Here is a 14,716-nt window from a genome sequence, read left to right on the forward strand (position 1 = left end):
CAGCCAGGATGCCATTGCCTTCTTGGCCACCTGGGCACAGCTGGATGTGTGATGTTCATGTTCAGCTGCTGTCAGCCAACACTTCCAGGTTCTTTTCCTCTGGGCAGCTTCCCAGCCAGTCTGCCCCAGCCTGTAGTGCTGCATGGGGTCATTGTGACCCAAGGGCAAACCTGGCACCTGGCCCTGTTGAACTTCAAGCAATTGGCCTTGGCCCATGACCCAGTCTGTTCAGATCCCGCTGAATAACCCGCCCGCCCCGCGGCAGATCAATATTCCCTCAGAAATCAGAGTCACCCAGTCCCCTCATCCACAGAGACACTAAACAGGACAGGCCTTGGGGGAGAACACCTCTAGGGACTGCCTGAAAACTGGATGTAGCACCGTTCACCACCGCTCTCCTCCTGACCATCCAGCCAGTTTTCAGCCCAGTGAACCGTGCCTCTGTCCAGCCGGTGGGATGGCAGCTTTTTCCCAGCAGAATGCTGTGGAAGACAGTATCAAAGGCTTTGCTGAAGTCCAGGTAGACAAGATCCACAGCCTTTCCCTCATGTAATCCTGCCACCAGCCTTGCATGATCAGGGCAGTAAGTGGGCTCCGAGGACATCCATCAGACCAATCCCCAAGGAAATATGTGTAAATGAGCTGGCTGGTTTTGGATAACGACCGGGTGAAAAGCTTCTCAGCTCTGGTTAGTCCTGGGCAAAAAGAGATGTTCAAGTTTATCAAGCTCTAGATTATATGAATTTATATTTTAATATTTCTTTTGAATTGTGGTGGCTCTTGAGAGACAGCTTTGTGCTTAGGCATCCTTATTTAGGTTGATCAAACTACAGTCAGTGTAAAATTAAAAGTACAATTACAACATTATAATTTATACTATCAAATTAATTTTGCACTAATTGCATGCTAGCAGAAGTGCTAGCATGCAGCTAGTGCGAAAGTTTTCAAGTGAAACTAGATTTTTTTGTCACTTTTTGTCACTTATTTGGCAAATTTACAAATACCTCTGATTAAATTTAAATGGGTCAGATTTAACAACAACAACAGTTTTCCAGCTGCTGGATGTGGGGGAGCTAAAACACTCAAACTACTGACAGGTATTCAGTCTATTAGGACAGATTGGGTCTAACCCAAATCAGAGCAGGCTGACTGTGACCGCCACAGGGTCATATTGGCTGCTCAGGAGTAAAACCTGTCCAGAGCACAAGCTAGGATAGGAGCAGAAAGAATACAGGTTGAGGAGACAAGATAATGTATGAATGAGTCATGGGGATTTAGGCAAGAAACAAAGAGTGTATCATCTGTTTAGACAAGATTTATCAACTTTTGTTAGGTCACTCTAATACCTGAAAAATTTTGGTTTTCTCCAGAACATATTTATTGAGGCAGACAAAAAATAATGCTTCACAGCACTGTCATAAAAATAAATGAAAATTCAGATACATATTTTTTCATTTATTTTGTGGTGATTTTTAACAGGAAAATTTTTATCATTTTTGAGGAAGTTACAAAAGCAACTTTTGCTGACTGTCTTTATAGAATATGCTTCCCCCTTTTGTGTAACCATAATTCATCACCTTCATTTTGAGGTGCAAAACATTTCACACAGCTGCAGAAACACTGGAAACACTTGTTGCTTTCAAGTTCCTGAAGGTATTTTAAACAAGTATATCTCAAAATCTCTTTTCATAGAAAAAAGATCTTGAATAGAAGAGATTATCCCAAGACATTTCTGTTTCTTATTCAGAAAGTAACCCATCTTGCTTAGTCAAAATATTCAAATCATGAATGGACACCTCTAAATGGTGCTGTGGTGATTAAATCTACATTCTGCTGCATAGAAAGACAAGCATTATATTCTTAACAGATGTAGTTTTGGAATGGTTTTATATTCTTGAGAGAAATTGCAGGGTATGATTTATCACCCTGACTCAAGTGAAATGATACTGAATGGAGTGCTGTCAGTGATGAACAACAATTCCAGCTGATTGAAATTTTCTAAAGAAAGCAAATGATGATATCATCTCACAATTTAACAGTTTGGAAAAGCAGGCTGGGGTGCTGAAACCTGCCAGAACTTCTATAACTCGTGGCCTTCTACCATCTACTTTGAGCAAGGGAATTTGTAATTTTCATCATCTCTGAGAAAGGATTTAAATATGTGTACAGCATTATGCAGACACAATTTTTCTAAATGATATAGCATTACTACACAGAAGCCCTCAAAGCTAGATGTTTTCAAATCCTTGCAGCTTGAAATCTAGATTTCTAACATACTGGGTCTGAATCTCTCTGGCACAAGAAAAAGCTAACCAAAGAGTAATTTTCAATGAGATATTTCAATTGAGAAATACATCAGTTTCAAAGTCTGTAACCTCCTAGGCTTTAAAATATTCACATACTTATGCCAGTGAAATAAATTCTATGGGGACTTCAGGTCTTTGCTTTTCATACCAGATCAGCAGCAAATAAAGAAGCAAACCTTGCTCACATTCCTATAATGTCTCACAAAAGTTTTAAAACTTGACTACTTCTTAACTAAAGGAGAATAAGTAATTTCCCAAGAACAAATATTTAAACTTATTCCTCCTCCCCCCTCCTTTTTTTTTATTTTTTTGACATTTTAACATTAATATTTGAGGGGGTTACGTTCTAGTCAGCATTGCATTAACTCTAACAAGTTGCATTGCTCTAACAAGTGTTAATGCAGTTCCTGCCTTTCCTCTAAAGAGCTATAAAAACACAGTACTTTCAAAATTTAGGTACAGACATAAATCTTGGCTCCAGGTGTTCCTGAATCACTCCATAATCTGAAATGAAACTAGTCTTGACCAACTCTGAATAAAGTTTGAATGTGGTACAGATTTGTACCAAGTTGATCTATCTGAAGAATGAGTATGTAAGACCAACCAAAACTTACTGACATATTTACTTTCTGGAAAGCATGTTAAACGAACTTTAATACCAGATTTGAAAATCCAGCTGTAAAATGGGTAGGCAAACATGATTAATGAGTGCTGAACACCATCCAGATCACATACATGTAAGAACTACAGCAAGCAAGAAAAATTTCCAACCTTAAATAACAATTCAATTTAAATTAGAATTGCAGTTATTCTTCCATTTTAAGCCAGTAGTTATTCTATAGTTGCCATATATCAGAAAAACCTGCTTTGTCAGAGAACAAAACAGTTTAGTACAACAAACATAAGCAGCAACCTTTTCAAATATCATTCCTGAGTCCAGAGAGTACAACTTCTTCACTGCCAAACCTAACTCAAATTCTTCTGAGTCTGTACCCACTAATTATGTTTCCACTTTCAAGGAATTTCTGAATGTCTCCCCTACCCCCCAACCACCACCACCACTCAGTAGAAAATCCTCCCTCATTATCTTGACTGATTGCTTCAATTAGTGAGCAACTCAGTCACTTACATTATGTTCTATGTTTCAATTCCAGGAAAGTAAACCTTCACTGATATACTTCAGGTTTTCTTAATTAGAAGGAAAATTAACTTGAATGCTCTACAGACACGGTGCTGGGTTAGACTGCCTGAATAGTGCTGATAAACAGTTTGCCAAGACCCTCCTTGATCACAGATTGCTTTCTCTGGTTGACAAGAAGCTCAACATGAGCCAGACACGTGCACTTGCCACCCAGAAACCAAGCACACCCTGGCTGCATGGAAAGAACTGGGACCAGCAAGCTGAGGGAGGGGACTGTGCCCCTCTGCTCTGCTATGGTGACACCCCACCTAGAATGCTGCATCCAGCTCTGGGATCCCAAAACAAGGACATGGACCTGTTGGAGCAAGTACAGTGGAGATTACAAGGACTGGAGCACCTTCTCCTATGGAGACAGGCTGAGAGAGTTAGGGGTGGTCAGCCTGGAGAAGAGGAGGCTCTGAGGAGACCTTTAAGCAGCCTTCCAGGACCTCAGGGGGGCCTGCAGGAGAGCATCCTGGTCTAGAGGAAGGTGCCCTGGTCCATGGCAGGTGGGCTGGATCTAGATGATCTTTAAGGTCCCTCAGGATTTCTATCCACATGGTTGAGAAATTAAGGATTCTCATTGTATAGACTCACTTTTCAAAAAATATCCTCCCTTATGATACCGCAAGAGAGATCCACTCCTTAAGTAATTGGCAATTTAAATTGTTCTCAAGAGTTTCTAGATAGTGCTTGAAACAAAGAAGCAGGGATCCCTACAAATAGGCAACAAGTGAAAACACAGGGCTTTTGCAATAATACAAAATACAAAACCCATAAAATTCAAATTTGACTAACAAAATGAACAACAGTGTAAAACATCTTCGGCTTCAGCAATAGTTTTAACAACTAACTATTCGCTTTAAAGCTTTTTAACAGTAGCACCATTTAATAGAAGAGGAAAAAAAATGAGACAAAGATCATGTTTTCTGTGGGACTTCCCCAAGACAACTCTAAGATTCAGGTTACTGTCAGTAGAATATCAGTAATTATAAGGTGACATCCATCATGCTCTACAAACAACTGTTAATGGCCATTCTTATGCTTTTTCCAAGTAAATGTCCTATCCCATCTCAAGTCAAGAGCAGCAGTGATTCCCTGTTGAGGTGACAATGATTATCCACTGTTTTGTTAAAAACAGCCCTTCATCTCACCCCTTTTGTCCTATTTGGAAAGGCAATGTGAAGTCTTATTTCTTAGCTCTCAGCTTTCAGACAAACCTGAGCTTTGAAAAACTTCTAGAAGCACCTGAGTACCTAAAAAGGTGGGGAATCTAAAGGAAATAAACCCATCCTGTGTCAAAGATTGAATTAGCAAACATGCACACTAAAGCAGAGGAAGAAGTCACATGGAATATAATGGATAAATAGTGGAATACTGACCATTTCAGAAAAGGAAGTGGGTTCTGCTGGCTTGTTACAGTGCATAAGTATGGAAAGGAGATCAGAAGGCTTCTACTTATCTCAGAATTATTAAATGCTTAATTGCTTCACAAGTGAAAACTAGCACTTTAAATTTGAAGTTTTAAAGAAAGGCACAATATATTTAGATGCAGAAAATTTTTGTAATATGAAGATAAACAGCAAGACCTAACGAAGAAGAGTTAATCAGACTGCATAAATTAGGCTGGACAGATTATTTCTATTGTCACAAGTGTGGCCTACCAATATATGAAAGAAGTGCTGAAGCTTTGTCTAAGCAAAAGCAGTTTGGACCAGGTGTCCCTCATTATGGGTTTCTAGCTTAGCTGAGGGTTAGACCTCAAGTCTCTGCTGACAGATGTTTGAGTAATACTTTATTTGGTTGCTTTGCAAGAAAGGGCTTAAATGATTGCCTTTGCTGACAGGAATCTTAACATTAACTTGAATTTGCAGTGATACCTGTTTCTCACAGGTCATCTGATGCAATTTTAGCTATGTAAGGAGCTCTGAATCTTCCTCAATTTCATCAGAGGTTCCCGTGTAGCCCTAAGGTCTCAGGCGGACAAGTTATTAAAGAAAGGGCCAGAAAGGGCCTCAAAAACCCAAAGAAAGGGGAAAAAATTCATGAAGTCTTTTATATGAAACAGATACCATGGTTAAGTGATCTGAGTGGTCAGTTTAAGGTGTTTATCTTTTTAATGGGAGTCTAAATGTAAAATCATTACCTCCAGGTTAAAGTTGTTATTAAGTACCAAGTAATAAGTTATGTTACACTACTGACAGTATGAAACTCAATTCCCTTTCAAGGATGCTGCACATCCTTCAAAGGGAATTGAACTCAAAGTTGTGCTGCAATTATGTGATAGCTATGCCCATTTCCTAGAATCCATCCATTTTTTCTGTGACAAAGGCCTAATTTTCTTCATGTCATATAAACATTAGGTATATAATACCCTCAAAGGACTCAAAAGGAGAAGCAGAACCCTTCTTCAACATCTTCATTTGAATGGGATTTTTAGGTGAGAACTTCTTTTTAATATTATGCTTCCAATATTCTCCATTGCAGGTCACATTTCATATAGACCTAACATGCCAAAAAGAACCCAGTGTTTGACCTAAGGAAGGGAAAAAAGAAAGGGAAAAGATAAAACTGTCTTGTTTGGATAAATCAGGAGGAACAAGTAAAGAAAGAGAAATATAAGGATACAGAAGTCTGTAATTTCAAAGAGGTTCGGATGATTGTAGACATTCCTGAATTTGGGGAATTTTTCTTTCAGACAATTCTCTCAAATTTCTAGAATGACATTTTGTTAAGGGTCAGACAACAAAAAGCTGAAGAAAACTTAAAAGAGGATGTTAGGGCAAAGATTTAATGTGTATTGCTCCTACTAGAAATATCAAATCCAAATCTAATAATAAATGTTCTGGAAGGGGTGGTTATCTTGTGGTATGATCATTTTGGCTGATACTATTCAGGCTGTTAAGATCAGAAATGATGAAAAAATATTCACTGAAAATACTGAGTGAAAAAGAAATTTGCTGAAATAGTTCAATGTTGACAAACATTAAACAAGATATATGACAAATCTAATTTTGCAATGAGTTCTAAGTGAATGCTCCCTATGCAAAAATGAGATACTGGATGTACAGTATCTCACTGCACAGAGTCAAAATAGCTCCTTTGGAAAATATCAGAGACTTTCCATTTTGCTTTGAAGAATCCAGGTTTCAAAGAGAAAACAGAAGACAAGAATGTATTTGTATGATCATACAGAATCTCAAGCTAACATTTACCTATCCAAATAACATTGGAAATACTCAGGTTCCTTTCCTATTGACCTGTTTGTGTTCTGCAAACATTGTTTTCATACTTGATATTTGCTGTTTATGTATTCTGTCTCTACTGTTTCCCTCCAGTCACATAATTGGTAATTATGCAAATGTAGTCACAATCTTACTAGTATGCTTATCTACAACTTCCATAGAATATTTCCCAAATTTAACTTTTCTAGACCATGACCTCTCTCATAGTACACATTCTGCAACAGCCTGCACAATGTCCCCTGTGGACATTTTTGAAAAATTATCCTAATTTACACAGAATCTCTACCAATAGAATGGAATGAGGCAACAAAAACAGCACTTTTGCCATGGTACTTGACTGAACCTGTTAATTTATTCCCTCCCTTGCTCCTAGATTCACTGGAACACAAAATCCATCACAACAAGAGCTATCTCTTTCTGAAATTCAAGGCATAAAAGAAAGTGTTAGCATACTATTTCAATGTATAAAAGAAAGTAAAATACTCACAGATTGACCTGACACAGTAATAAATATCATTAACAATTGCTTCTTTACTGGAGGAGAGAAAAATTGCTTAAGGGTAATGCTATTCAAAAAAAGTTAACACAAGGGCTTGGAGTAACTTGTATGTTAAAAGCCATGTTACAATAATGCAGCCAAAACAGTATTTCTGACATTTCTAAAAGCTCCTGCTCTGGGATATTTTTTTTTTTATTTCACATAATCACAAAATGAATTCTGCTATTCTGATTATACTAGAGTGTGGGCAGTGTTGGTTTTTTTCTTTTCCAACAGAAAATAAATATATTAAGACAAAACTAGAAAGGAGAACAGCTTTAGTACTGGTAGCAGAAGCAATGAGCTTACTCTTCTCTCTTTCCCCAGATATGTAATCCAGACATTAAATTGAAGAAGCAGTTTCTGAAACAGAAAAGCATAGCTTCAATTTGTAAAGAAGGAAAATATTAGTAGGCCAGATACAAGGAAGAGAAGTGAAAGGGGAGTAAAACTCCCTTTCAGCTACAAAAGCAGTTCTAACTGAACATGCAATAAGGACTAAATGATATACATACTAATTATAATAGCAAGAGAGCTGGAATCATGTGCAGTAATGCACTCCTCATTGACATCAAGAAAATCTTGCCTAGCAAGGGAGTAGATAGACATTCAGAGATGCAAGAAATGTAAACCAGCAATTTCTATAGAGATTCTAAGACCATATTTTTGGATATCTTTTCTCAGACATTGGAAAATATTAAATTAGAGGGATTAGAGGGAACACAGACTCGATGTTACAAATAAGGGCCCACATGAACAATAAAAATTATTGTTCATGAATATTAAATTTAATTTCTCCTAAAAAAACCACATAATTTTTAAATATTCTCTCTATTGCAGGCAGCTTTATAATTTTAAAGATTAAAATCTTAAGATTTTCATACAAAGATTTATAATTTAACATCTTTATCTGAGGTTCATATTTCTAAGTTATTGAGATATTTTATGTGGAAAAAAAGGCTGATTGTTAGATTATTGTGAAGTTTGGTGTTTAATCTCTCTCAAACACAAGGACCTTGCGGAGCACCATTGCTCCATTATTCTAAGCTGTTTTTATCTTCTCCATGACTCACAGAACTGCAGCTAATCTGTTTCCTGATAAGACAACATTGGCTACTGTTATCTGGAAAAAGCAGCAAATGTCAATCTTTCGTGAAAAAAATGTAGCTTAAAGACTAAACTGTTTACATTATAGTAGACAAGTCTGTCTACATTTTCCAGTAAAATACACCAAAATAGAAAATACGTTTCCTACTTTATATGTTTTATTTAGGATCCCTTTGGTAAGAGTCAACTTTTAACTTTGTGCAACGACTAGCACTGGAGCAACAAAAAAGAATGACCCTTTACCAAATTGTCTGACTTAATGTTCAGATTTAAAACATTTGACTCTTGGGAACAGTCCTTCAAAGGGCCAGGATAATGATTTTTGTGGGCCCCTTCCAACCCGGGATATTCTGTGATTATCTTTGCTTGAACCACAGGCTTACTTTACATAAAAATAGGATATTATTTCTTAAATCACTCCAAATAATACTTCAATTTTTAACAGGAAAGCATTGACCCCATTTAAAAATAGAAATCTTGAGTTCAGGTTATCCTTACTTGATTTTACCATTTCTGTTATAAACTAGTATTAAATATGTTTTGAATATTTTATTGATATTTATAAACATATCCATCCCTTCAGTTCCCATAGGTAGACAGAAAAGCACACATACAACAGTCATGGTGGGATGCATGAGATAATTCAACTGCATAACAGGAGCACCATTTAACTTCAGATCTCAGGTTCAGTTTGTGATGTATGTGCTGCTGTCCAAGATGTTAAGACTGGAGTCCCCAAACGAGCCCAGTTATCAGCAGGAGCGCAGTTACCGCAACAGAGATTGGCGTCTTCTGACTCACAAACTTCCTGGGTCCTGCAGCTTCTGCTGACCCCAACATTAGCCCCAGCAAAAAGTCAGGACCTGAGCTCCTCAAGTTACTGATAACTTAGGAATGCTCACACTGGCTACAGTTAACAATTTTATTTACATGGACTTAGAGTGATTACCTGAGCTACCATATGCTTCTGAGTATAGCAGAGGTTTAAGTGTTCACATTAAACCTCACTCAGGTAGACAGAAAAAAACCACACCAGTCATTCTTTGCTCTCCTCCCCCCCCAAACATTAAATACATAAGCATAACATAATTAAATACTGTTAGCATGCCTGATGGGACTCAAATGGTGATAAAAATGCAAGACACTGGAAATGAGGAGCTGAGTAAACAAGACAGCTTAACTTAGGCAGACATTTTAAAGTTAGCTTTGTACTAAAGTGTGCTGCTGAGGTCAGTCAGCACAGGTCTGGAAGGTCTATTACCAAAAGCTCAAAACCCCTCTCTGACACCTGTGCAGTTTTAGATAACCTGTCAAATTAAGTTTTCACCTCCTATTTAAAGAATAAATAAAAATCTGTGATTTCTAAAAGATTCAAGATACTGTCACATTCCACCTCCTTTTATTGATTAAAGGTTTATGAAATTATTTTCTGAAGCAATGTTGCTGTCTATTCTGGTTCCAGCCAGGACAGGGTTAATTTTTTGCAGTAGCAGGGAGAGGGTGTGATTAGGACACAGAGGTTATTCTACATCACCTCATTGCTGAGGGCAGGGAAAGGGACACTCTTGTGCAGGGAGAAGGAGTTCCTTCTAGGCTCAGAGAGCATTTTGCATGGAATCACTCTCTCTTTTGAGCCCTTTAGTTATTAATCCTATTGCTATTACTGTTTTTCTTATCTCATAGTTGTTTCTAGTAAATTGTTCTTGTCTCAGTCCATGATCTTTGCCTTTTTTGCCTCTAATTCTCAACTCCATCCCACCCAGCAGGAAAGGGGAGGGGCAAAACGGGGAGAACGAGCAGCAGCGAGGTTGTGGAGAGTCTCAGTGGAGGCACTGAACTGGGGAATACCATACCTACACCAGGACAGCCTTAATTGGTGCCCAGCGTAGGGCATGAAGAGTTGAGATAACAACAAATCTGCCTAGAGGAGGTTGGAAACAGTTTTGATCTAAGTATTTGTGTATTAGGTATGGAGCCACGGGTCACAAGGTTGCTTTGTCTGTTCACATGGGTAGGGTTCCTAACCCTGTCTTAAGCACATGACCGCCATACTACAGTGTATTTTTCCTACTCATTTGAGCAGTTTTAATTTCAAATGGTTCTCAACATGAGTATACTTTTAATTAAATGCACCCATTGGTATTTTGTGCTGCTTGGTTGTCAGACACATTACATTCTGAAGGTAACTTTTAAAGCATGACTTAAATGAAATACGTCCGGCTGATACCCACTTTTGGATCATCCACAGTCTTTTCCTGCTTCCCTTGTAGATCTATTTTTATCTCCTCCAGAGGAATTTCCTGCAGACCTTACTTTAATAACCAGGAAAGTCCTCCATATCCTGGGTTTTGATATTTTAAGGCCTCTCCTCTATGAGGACTTTGGTTGGCTCATTACTCAAGACAACTTCTCTCCTTAAGCAAGAAGGGATTCACATGTATGTATTTTATGTATTGCTAAGGTGAAACTATACCTGTACAGCAAAGCTCACAAACCTTACCAGAACACCTACAGATCATTGCTGCTGCTTGTACTACTAGATCCGTATTAGCACATATTTATGTCAATGTTTAAAATGAGGGCAAAACCATCAGAAAACTCACTCAAAATCAAAACACTTATCAAAGACATTCCTGCAATAAAAATACTTTCAGTCAAGGCTGAAGCCTTTAAAAGAACAACAAAATAACATTAATCTCAGTGCCTTCTCAATCACTAGAAAAATTACCTTTTGTTCTTTCCAAGCTAAAGTAATGTAACTATTGTATCCCTTCCCTCCATATATTTTATATTCAAGACAACTTATGGTCAGTGCATCAACACAGTCTAAGTCAGTTTCAAACAAAAATATTAATGTTTTGAGTATGACATTCAATCCCAAAATACTAAGAGCAATATATTTTTTGCTGGTATATCTTCATGAAAAAGTCTATATATAATGAAAAGAATACAGAAATGTTCCAACAGTGATACAAAAATAAAAAAAAAAATTGAGTCACTAATCTTGAATTGTTATATCTCAGCTTAAAATGGAACTTGATAACACATTCAGGCTAGTAATCTTCTACCATATCAGCACCTATTTTTCTGTAGTTCATACAAAGCACAACTACTTTAACTGAAATTATCACAGCTGTCAACCACTTTTATAACTACAAGAAGCTGGACCCTAAGTTACCACTAATACAGAAGCTCAAGTAAGTTCATGAACTTACCCTTAGTTCCTTCAATAGGTTCCAATAGGATGGTTTCAATTACAAGAAAAAAACAGACTACATTTTTTTGCATTGGCTTTTTTCCTAAGTAATTCTTCAAGCGAGCATAAACAATGAACCAAACCACATCGTACTCAAGAGAAAAACAAGGGGAATATCTTAATTTTGCAGTTGGAGCAAGCAGGCAAAGAAATCACTATCAGTGTCTTATGCAACAATACAGGGACACAGACTATGCAAAATAACCATACTGACCATCAGTCAGTATGACAGGAAAGGCATAGTGCATTCTACTTGATCACCTATGGAGCAAATGAACACACACTGCTAGAAATAAATGAGGAGTCTTCCTGCATATTGAAATTTGCTTCTATTGATAGCAATGAAATGCTTCAAAATCCATGAACTATATTGCCTAGTTTATCACTACAGTTAAACTAAAGTTGTAAGGAGAATATGCTTGTTTTTATAACCCAGTGATTGCCTACCTGAAATATTTTAAATATATTACATATTCATACATATTTATTCCACAATACAAAAGATTACAAAGAATATTCCCCACAGATTGGGTTGGTACTTGCCTGTATATTTTATGGTCATTTTACACAGCAAAGAACGGGTTGAGTTTTTAAGGTATTTTTGAACATTTGAAAAATATGCCTCTAAATCCAAGAGAACTGGCCAAGGGAAAAAAATAATAAAAACCATAAAAGCACATGTAATAAACAGCTATTTCAGCTCCTGAAAACTGACCCAATTCCAAATTGTAGATTTAGATTTTCTTTAATCCTATTTTGCATTATTTTCTCAGACATGCGTTTGCCCTTTCATTCAATCAATTCAAAAATACACTAAACAAGCTTTCATGAATATGTACATTGGTACTCTGCATAGGAAAGCACTCTGCAGACTCAGAGAAAGATATCTTTCATCAGTAAAACACCAACTTGATCCATTTTTCTCTCCTCTTGCACAGTTACTTGTTGACAGCATAGCAGGCTGCTCCAACTGAAAGTTCAGGCACAAACATTTGGATGCAATGTCATAAGCTGATCACAGAGCTGATGTGAACGAGGAAAAAAGAAACCAAAAAACAAGACCACCCAAAAAAATACAACCAATACCCCTCACTATTTATTTTCAGAAGGGTATATTTAAGTCACATCGGTTACAAAACACAGTTGATAACACAGACAGATGGGAATGATCAGCATTGGGAGGAAATCCCTTAAGCTGCCAAAAACTTCAGCTTTGTGAAAGTATTCTCAGCATTCATGGAAAGTATTCAAGGCTCTCTAACTCTTAATCCCAGTTCATATTTCAACATGCACTCAGTGCAGTGCAGCAACACCAGGTAAGAGAACAGACACGCAAGTGTGAAAGTTTATGAAGACCTAGCAGTATGTTTTAGAAATAGAATTTCACCTTTGATTAAAATACCCTGAGGCATAATATTCTTTGACATTGCCTATGCTAAGAATTTATCATTATAAACCTAACAATGGAAAAATTATATTTCTGTTGATTTTGAATCTATCATCAAGTGATTTTGCTTTACAGCGTAAGTTTTCTTTAAAATAACTGCATAGGGAAAGGGGAGAGGAAAACTAACACACAGTGCTGCACTAGAACATCTGTGCTCCACACTCCTGGTAATTGTTGTGATTCTGTAACTAGAGCAGTTTGCTCCTAGAGAATAAAAAGCTTCACCACTTCCAAAACAAGCATCTGCTCTAGATTGCCTAAAGAGAATGAGTTTTGCAATGACTGATACAGCGTTTTTCTATCAGATAAGGTCACATTGCCTAAACACAAATACTAACTTTACTACTCCTCATTAAATAAGCCATAGGATGCTCAGGGGAAGGAATATCACAGTTTTGGAACAACTTCTTTTCCTCATTTGGGTCACTCAAGTTAAAAGTGTTTTAACTATCCTTGTATTGACTGCTCATCTGGCACAGGTGACAAGAGTGCATCATCACCAGTATCCTACAAAGACCACAACACAGATCTTTATCACACAGAAATCTGCCTACAGATCACAGAAGCATAATACGATCATTAAACCATTTTTTGCAGATATAATATTTTCCTGAGGAAGCATAATTTGCTGTCTGAGGTTTATAAATTATTTTCCCCACAGAGAGTTAAAAAAGATCCTAAAAAAACCCCAAAAAAACCCAGGAACTACATGTGGCATGAAGCGTTTGAAAAGATAACTGTAAATGATTAGCAAATAAATAAAGTAGAATATATTACAACTGCAACTGTGTGCAATGATGCCAACTTGTTAAAACAAGTAGTTGATAGAAAAAGGCTGTTTCAAGCCCTGTTAACTAGTAATTAGTAAAGAATTTTAAGCATCAGTAATACAAAGTAACTAAATAATTTCCACAGTCAGTAGCTTTTAATATACATTGAACATCTTACTTTCCTGTTTCTCCAAAAAATTAACCTTTGCAAGACAATAATGCACTGCTCAAACTTCAGCTTGTCCATATCCTTGATTTTAGCTTTTCAGTACTGTATATGTTGCTGGAAGAAGTACATAATTGAATAACCTGGGATTTTCAATTATATAGCACTAAATAGAGATGATATTGAATTGCACACAGAGAAAGAACTTTTTCTAACACTTGCTGCATTCCCCAGATGCATTCAATGAGAAGTCTCTGTAACTTGAGTCAAGTACACTAAGACTTCTCATTTTTGCCATGACATCAATAAACAACTGCCATTCCTCTCTTTCCTGCCACAAATTTTAACAAATATCACAGAAAATAAATATCTTACTGAACATAAAAGCAACTCTGACTTCAAGACAAAGAGGAAAAATAGGAGAGAGATAATTCAAAATATTTGATCATAGCAACTTAAAGCAGACAGAAATATTAATTTTTATTTCTTTGATGACTTTATAAAGATTTCCACAAGATGGTGCTATAGTCCTAGTTTAAGACATTAATTGTTCTAACATTTAGAAGGAAACCTCCTTTCATTGCATTGTTAGAATAATGAACAGTGATTTGCAAGGCCTATTTTCAATCAAGGAGCAAAACACATTTCTACAATGCAATCGTTATAGGTTCTTTTATTTTTAAACAACTGAAAAATCACAG

The sequence above is a fragment of the Fringilla coelebs genome (genome assembly GCF_963513975.1).
Source record: "Fringilla coelebs genome assembly, chromosome: 4".
Taxonomy (NCBI): domain Eukaryota; kingdom Metazoa; phylum Chordata; class Aves; order Passeriformes; family Fringillidae; genus Fringilla; species Fringilla coelebs.